This window comes from Eucyclogobius newberryi, unplaced genomic scaffold (assembly GCF_026437365.1).
Source record: "Eucyclogobius newberryi isolate DKJ021-1_F unplaced genomic scaffold, fEucNew1.0.hap1 SCAF_1, whole genome shotgun sequence".
Taxonomy (NCBI): domain Eukaryota; kingdom Metazoa; phylum Chordata; class Actinopteri; order Gobiiformes; family Gobiidae; genus Eucyclogobius; species Eucyclogobius newberryi.
In genome coordinates, this window is record NW_027315723.1 from 17,137,974 (window position 1) to 17,146,482 (window position 8,509).

Below are 8,509 nucleotides of genomic sequence, written 5' to 3' on the forward strand. Positions count from 1 at the left end.
TGAGTGTTTGCTGCTCATTGTAACATTCTACCTCTACTGTAAATGACTAATTATTAATCCACTTTTGTTCCTGATGTGTGTTTCACACACAAAAAGGTTATCTTATCTTTTCTTACCTTATTGTCACATAGTAGAAAAAGCTTCAGTTGGAACACGCCTGGACGAATGAGGGATTACACCGACTTATTGTCACATAAAAAAAAAGACTAAATTAATCTAAAAGTTATTTTTACGAGCCAAATAAGCTCTCTGATCTATTACATATTACTAACATGGACTGTATCATGTACTCACTTTTCAATCGCCAAACCTGGCAAAAAAAGAGAAAATAGGCTTAATTATTTTGTTCATGTGGAAACATTTTAGACTAAAACCATGAAGTGCTACTGACAAGGTAAAACTTACCAAACAAATGTTCACTCACTGTGAAGAGAAATAATTTCTATTAATATTTAAGTGGAGTAAAAAGTAGGCCTGAACAGAAAGAAAGCTGTTAGTTTAGCGCGCATACACATATATATATATATATATATATATATATATATATATATATATATACATATATATACATATATATACATACACACACATATATATATATATATATATATATATATATATATATATATATATATATATATATATATATATATATATATATATATATATATATAGATAGAGATAGATATATATATATATATATATATATATAGATAGAGATATATATATATATATATATACACATATATATATATACATATATATATATATATATAAATAAATCGAGCTAAGCGAAAAATTGAAGCCAAGTGAAACATGATGCGAGTTTATGAGAAACTATAAAATATGACAATTCAAGCTCAATTTGTTCTAAACCTGTTGAGCCAAACATTACTTAAACAATATCTATCATTATCTGTAACGTGAAATGACCTAAATAATCACTTAGACAAGAGAAAATTAAGAAGAGTGCATTGAATTTGACAACTCTTACCAAATATCCACAATGTCCCAAGAGATATTGAACAGATGTCCGAAGAGATGGTTGAAGAGATGGTTCGAAGAGATGGTTCGAAGAGATGGTCCGAAGAGATGTCCGAAGAGATGGTTGAAGAGATGGTTGAAGAGATGGTCCGAAGAGATGTTCGAAGAGATGTCCGAAGAGATGTCCGAAGAGATGTTCGAAGAGATGTCCGAAGAGATGTCCGAAATAAGTACCGCACCTGGGGTTAGGCAATTATGGTCTGGATCCTGCTCTGCGCTGATTGGCTGCTCTGGATGTCCGTCTCATCACCTGTTGTCTCATTGGTTATTTTTGTTGAGCTTGTGTATGATTGGCTGCATGTAGAATGTAGGCTGGTAATCAAAGACAATGGTTGCAGGTGATCAAAGAGATCATTCAAGATCTGTATGCATTTGCCTGAATTTGAATTTGAGTACCAGTGGCGGCTCGCCCATAGGGGGCTCTGGGGCGCCGCCCCCCCTGACCTGACTGCCTGTTTTTATTTCATTTTATTTTTTAAACAATCTGTCATTTAGAAAAAATAATTGTTAATTAAATGCTATTGATCATTTTGCTTTATGGGTGTCGAACTCTCCAGAATTATATTTACATTAACTTTCAAGTTCCACGTTTAAAACGTGAACGTTTATCATTTTTGGTGTAGTAGCCAATAGGCTGTGTTGCCGGGGCTCCCGTTGGATTCAGTCAAATCCTTACATCTGCATCCCTTTAGAAGAAGAAGTTTTGAGGAAAAGCTCATTGCAAAGCGTTCACGTGGAATTTAATGAAATATATATGCTTCCTAGGATATGCTTCCTACAAGTCCTACGACTTCCGGTATTTTTGTTTGTATTTACTTGATAAGTTCTCTTTCTGAGAGAAATTGAAACTTCCCGCTCTGGGGGGTAATCTCCCGCTTTACTACGCATTATCTCCCCCTTGGGATGACACATAGGTTGAGAAGTATGCCTAAAATGCACCAGAATGCAGGAAATCACATCTACGAAATTAAAAATGTTAAATAGCCCCACCTAAAAAAAAACACCAGCCACCACTGTTGAGTACTACATCTGGGTGAAAGTACTACATCTGTGTAAAATCACTACATGTGTGTAAGTACTAATTTGTTGAAATGTTAAGTAGTGTAAAGTAGTTTAGTTGTTGTTTAGTTGTTGTTGTTATACTTTTTTGTTGTTGTTTGTGTAAGAGTACTTTTGTGTGTAAAAGTACTGCATGTATGTAAGAGTACTACATGTATAAGTAATAATTTGTTGAAGTGTGAAGGTGTGTATAGTAGTGTAATTGTGTGAAATTACTGAATTTGTGTAAAAGTACTGCATGTGTGTCAAAGTACTTTTGTGTGTAAAAGTACTGCATGTGTGTAAGTACTAATTTGTAGAAGTGTGAAGTTGTGGAAAGTAGTTTAATGGTGTACAATTGCTTGATTTGTGTAAAAGTACTGTTTAGTGTAAAAGTACTTTTTTTGTGAAAAAAGTACTGCATGTGTGTAAGAGTACTACATGTGTGTAAATATTAATTTGTTGAAGTGTGAAGTGAATTTGTGTCAAAGTACTATTTTGTGTAAAATTACTTTTTATGTAAAAGTATTTTATGTGTAAAAGTACTTTTTGTGTTGAAGTATTGTTTGTGTAAAAGTACTGTGTTTGTGTAAAACTACTTTTTTGTGTGAAAATATTTTTTGGTGTAAAAGCACTTGTGTAAAAGTGCTATTTTGTGTAAAAGTATTTTTCTGTCTAAAAGTACTTTTTGTGTAAAAATATTTTTTGTGTAAAAATATTTTTTGTGTAAAAGTACTTTTGTGTAAAACCACAATTTTGAGTAAAAGTACTTTTTTGTGTAAAAGTATTTTTGTGTAAAACTACTATTTAGTGTAAAGTACTTTTTGTGTCAAAGTACTTTTTTGTGTAAAAGTACTTTTTGTGTTGAAGTATTGTTTGTGTAAAAGTACTTTTTGTGTAAAAGTACTTTTTTGTGTAAAAGTACTGTTTTGTGTAAAAGTATTTTTCTGTCTAAAAGTACTTTTTGTGTAAAAGTATTTTTTGTGTAAAAGTACTTTTTTGTGTAAAAGTACTTTTTGTGTTAAAGTACTGTTTTGTGTAAAAGTACTTTTTTGTGTTAAATTACTTTTTGGTGTAAAAGTACTTTTTTGTGTAAAAGTACTTTTTGTGTAAAAGTATTTTTTGTGCAAAAGTATTTTTTGTGTAAAAGTACTTTTTATGTAAAAGTACTTTTTGTGTACAAGTACTTTTTTGTGTACAAGTACTCTTGTGTAAAAGTACTTTTTTGTGTTAAAATATTTTTGTGTTAAAATATTTTTTGTGTAAAATCACTTGTGTAAAAGTACTGTTTTGTGTAAAAGTATTTTTCTGTCTAAAAGTACTTTTTGTGTAAAAATATTTTTAGTGCAAAAGTACTTTTTAGTGTAAAAGTACTTTTTTGTGTAAAAGTAGTTTTTTTGTGTAAAAGTATTTTTTGTGTAAAAGTATTTTTTTGTGTAAAAGTATTTTTTTGTGTAAAAGCACTTTTTATGTAAAAGTACTTTTTGTGTACAAGTACTTTTTTGTGTAAAAGTGTTATTTGTATAAAAGTATTTTTTGTGTAAAAGTACTTTTTGTGTAAAACTACTATTTTGTGTAAAAGTATTTTTGTGTAAAACTACTATTTAGTGTAAAAGTACTTTGTGTAAAAGTATTTTTTGTGTAAAACTACTATTTTGTGTAAAACAATTTGGTGTAAAAGTACTTTTTGTTTAAAAGTTTTTTTGGTGTTAAGTACTTTTTGTGTCAAAGTACTTTTTTGTCTAAAAATACTTTTTGTGAAAAAGTATTTTTTGTGTAAAAGTACTTTTTATGTAAAAGTACTTTTTGTGTACAAGTACTTTTTTGTGTAAAAGTGTTATTTGTGTAAAAGTATTTTTTGTCTAAAAGTACTTTTTGTGTAAAACTACTATTTTGTGTAAAAGTATTTTTGTGTAAAACTACTATTTAGTGTAAAAGTACTTTTTTGTGTAAAAGTATTTTTTGTGTAAAACTACTATTTTGTGTAAAACTACTATTTTGTGTAAAACAATTTGGTGTAAAAGTACTTTTTGTTTAAAAGTTTTTTTGGTGTTAAGTACTTTTTGTGTCAAAGTACTTTTTTGTCTAAAAATACTTTGTGAAAAAGTATTTTTTGTGTAAAAGTACTTTTTGTGTAAAAGTATTTTTTTGTGTAAAAGTACTTTTTGTGTAAAAGTATTTTTTTGTGTAAAAGTACATTTGAGTGTCTGCGAGACACTCAATAATAAAAAACACTAGAACATATAGTGTCTGCGAGACATCTCGCAGACACTCAATAAAAAATGCGTGACATCACTCAAAATACAAGAACATATAGTGCCTGCGTGACATCACGCAGACACTCAGTAAGAAACCAGGGGAAGAACAACAGACTCGAGCATTTCTTGGAATGAACATTCCATTCCATGGCTCGAGCCTAACAAGAATAAAGTCTTTACTACACATATGTAGTACTTTTACACAAGAATGCATACACTCGCAATGGCTTCAGCCATTGCACATTATCTAGTTGTATTTATTTATTTGATTGGGACAGAACATGTTAATGAACACATGACATGACACAACATGAGGGCGGGGTCACAGGAGGGCCAATCATCCACGTGAGTTTTAACAGGCGACATTATTCAGTTACGCAGGTGTGACTGTTGTTGAAAGGACTTAAAACGATTGTGGCAAGTTTGTGGAGCCAATCTGTAACAACCGATTTAGTTCGTCAATCACCCCATGTGGTAAGTCCTTCATTAACAGCCCAATTATCTGCAGTGCACTCCTTCAGGAGTGACCTCAGGAGAAAAACAATCGACTAGCCTCAAGGGTACGATTTCACCCCACTTTCCTCACATGTCCCAGTTTGTTTTTCCCATCTGAGATCTTGACTTTGAAGAAAACCTCTTTTCTACATCTTAATCTTCTCCGGAGGACGATTATAGAGGGAAACGCGGCGCCGTCACCTTGAAAGTGTCCCGTTTCAGCAGGTCCACAGCGGCAGAATGGAGACGCTTGAGATGAGAAGAAGCCAGATTCTGAGAGGGTCTAGACCATGGACAACAAGCTGAGCGAAGAAAGAACGACGTCATTAAAACCCTTTAAACATTCGCAACATCCTTTTCCTTTTATGTTCATGAGATTACGGGCAGCGGGTCGAAGCAAAGATGCAGGCGTGATCTATTACACAAATATAGCACTTATTTGCCTGGAAGGTTCCACAGCATGGCACTTTTCAAACAGAACAATAGCTTTTGAAAAAAACCTGCATTCTCAGAATTCTCAGGTTTATTGCCATTGTCATTGTCAGTGAACATAATTCAAGAACATAGGAACTTGTTTTAGTGATTCAGTGCAACATAAAACAATCTATGATAAAACAACCTATATAAGTACAAATGAAAACAAATCTAATCTGCTATAAGATAAAAAATAAAAATAGGCTTACTATGTACACAAATTTACAGTTGCATTCACAGATGTAGTGCAGAAAGTGAACAGTGAGTGATTAAATTATGGTTCAAGTGACAGTGTTTAGGAAGTGTTCATGAGTCCAACGGCAGAGGGAAAGAAACTGTTCTTGCGGTGGGAGGTTCTGGTCCGGATGAGCCGTAGAAGACAGTGGAGATGATCGTGGACTTCAGGAAAGTCACAGCCCCCCCTCACTATCACAGACTCCCCCATCTCTACTGTGGACTCCCTCTGCTTTCTCTGCACCACCATCACCCAGGACCTCAAGTGGGAGCCCACCATCACCCAGGACCTCAAGTGGGAGCCCACCATCACCCAGGACCTCAAGTGGGAGCCCACCATCACCCAGGACCTCAAGTGGGAGCCCACCATCACCCAGGACCTCAAGTGGGAGCCCACCATCACCCAGGACCTCAAGTGGGTGCCCACCATCACCCAGGACCTCAAGTGGGAGCCCACCATCACCCAGGACATCAAGTGGGAGCCCATCATCACCCAGGACCTCAGCTGAGGAAAGCCAAGCTGACAGCGGAGATGATGGTGCAGTTCCCCAATAATTTAACTAAAAAGTAATCTCTAATACAAATGTGCATTTCACTAGCGAAGTCCGCATCCCCAGCTACGATGGAAAACTGCACAAAAACCCCACAAATATGTCAATAGATAAAACACAAAAATGAGAAATCTCGCTGTACGGTCTGAAGCGGCTGAGCGGACTGCATGAGGGTTTAAATGAGACCGCTGATTGGGAGCAGAGGAGATGCGCCATGCCACGGGGAGGAGTGACTTGGGTGAGTTGGTGGAGGCAATTTAACCATTATTCACGATTATTGAGACTGGGACCAATGGCAATAAACCTTTTTTTTTTTTTTATATACATATTTTTGCTTTCTAGTGATACCAATAAAAAGACAAAAAATAAGAACCTTAAATAATAAACTTTTCCCATTCTGATTCTGACATGTCATAGGCCATAGGCTGTAACTCAGAATGTGGCTAGAAAATGAATTTCGCTCCACCACATCAAGACTACTTTTCAAAAGTGGTTTTCCAATCTCAAAGATGTACTTGAGTTGGGGGAAAAAGTTCTCCGCATGATTTCTGCCAGTATTTGAGAAAATAGGTGTCGAAGTTGCCAGTTTACCCAAATATGTGACAAATTGGGGTGTACACCCATCTTCATACCTTCTTATTTTTTTCATTCTTTGATTACTTCAGAAATTCAGATTCTCAGAGACATAACTACTTTCTTGAGGGATGTAAAGTGGTGAGACTCTGGGTGCTTTAGTTTATGTGCAAATGTAAGTTAAAAAAACAGTTTTAACAATTTTGCATGTTATCGTTACGCACTTAAACTCTTACTCCACATTTAGTATTCAACTGAATGCTTCAACAATTACAAATTCTCTAGTCTTGATTCATACTACACTATAAAAACATAATCTAAAAGTAGTATTTTAACCCTTTCAACACCAGTTGCCCATTTGAAGAAAGAAAACATAGGCTATTGGTAAAGGTTTTATTCTATAAAACGGATATAATTTTATGTAATGTATTTACAATATGAACAATATGAATAATTACAATCATAAAAGCAGTATTTACATCGTGATAAACAGGCTAATTAACATGTGTATCTTTCGATCTAGTATAAGGCAAACTTTCTGCAGAATAGGATATACATACAAACAGAGGAATGATATAAGTATGATTGAAGTACAACACTGGTTTGATATTTACCTTTTGAGGACAAATATATATATTGGCAAATTGACAGTAAATAAAGATCAACCTCCTCGGATACATTACCATGTTAGACAATGTCAATTTATCACTAGCACCTACACACCAAGCTAGTAAGTTATAAAGTTCAATTGGCACAATCTTTCTGGCAGAGGAAACATTTAGATCCTCTGATGTAGGAGGCAGATTTACATCCATCCTAAGGGCACTTTTGACCGCTTGTTTCAAACGTCTTTAAAATTATCGTGTAGTCATTACAATAATTTTCAATTAAATTATGAATTTATCCAAATATATGGAAATATATATATTTTATTTGATTACCAAAATGTTACCTTTCATCACTTGTCTTCTTTGTCAGAAAGCTTGTGTATTCTTTGTAACACCTCTTGTGATAGAGGTGCCTTCAATGGCAACACAATCTTTACCTCTGGTACACATCAGGATGGATTCATCTGCTCTTGATTCAGCTGCTTTGACCAAACTTCCTTGTAAAAGAATTTCAATCAAGGGTGAGCACAATCACTAAACAATCGCAAAAGTTGTATTGCCTTTTTATTCAACTCACATCATCATACAGTCTTACGTACATTACATCTACACCTACATGTAATAAACTAGGCACATATTCCTATAGTGATCTGTTCTTTTCTTCTGTATCTACCTCTGGATCTTCCTGCGTTGCATCAATGAAATGTCCCCATGTGGGACAATAAAGGATTATCTTATCTTATCTATGTATATTTTGGCCAACTTATTTCACTGTGATTAGTCCTATTTACCACGAGCAAGAGAAAACACACATGCAAGAATCAATATATAATCTACTCACCAGCAGTTAAAGTTTCAGCTTGGACCAATTTATCTTTCTTTGTCTTGTGAGCCTCTTTGATACAGCGATCAACCTTCTTGCAAATGATGCAAACTGCAGGAAGTACATCGCTTGACTTTTTAGATGATTTTGTCTTTACATCTGTGGTAGATCTCAGTCGTTTGGGAGAAGGTGGCAGAGTAGATGTGGTAGATTCAGCGTCATCCTCACCCTCTCCATGCAGCCCACAGACCGACTGTTTTGCTTTTCAGCACTAGTAATTCGTTTCTTGTCAATGAAACGTCTATAGCATGTAGGGTGAAAGCCTGGCTTGTTACTTTCCAGAAAATGAGAAAGATTTCCGTCCGAAGAAGCCACAGAAGACGTAGGATAGTTTTGTTTGGCGAAGTCGTC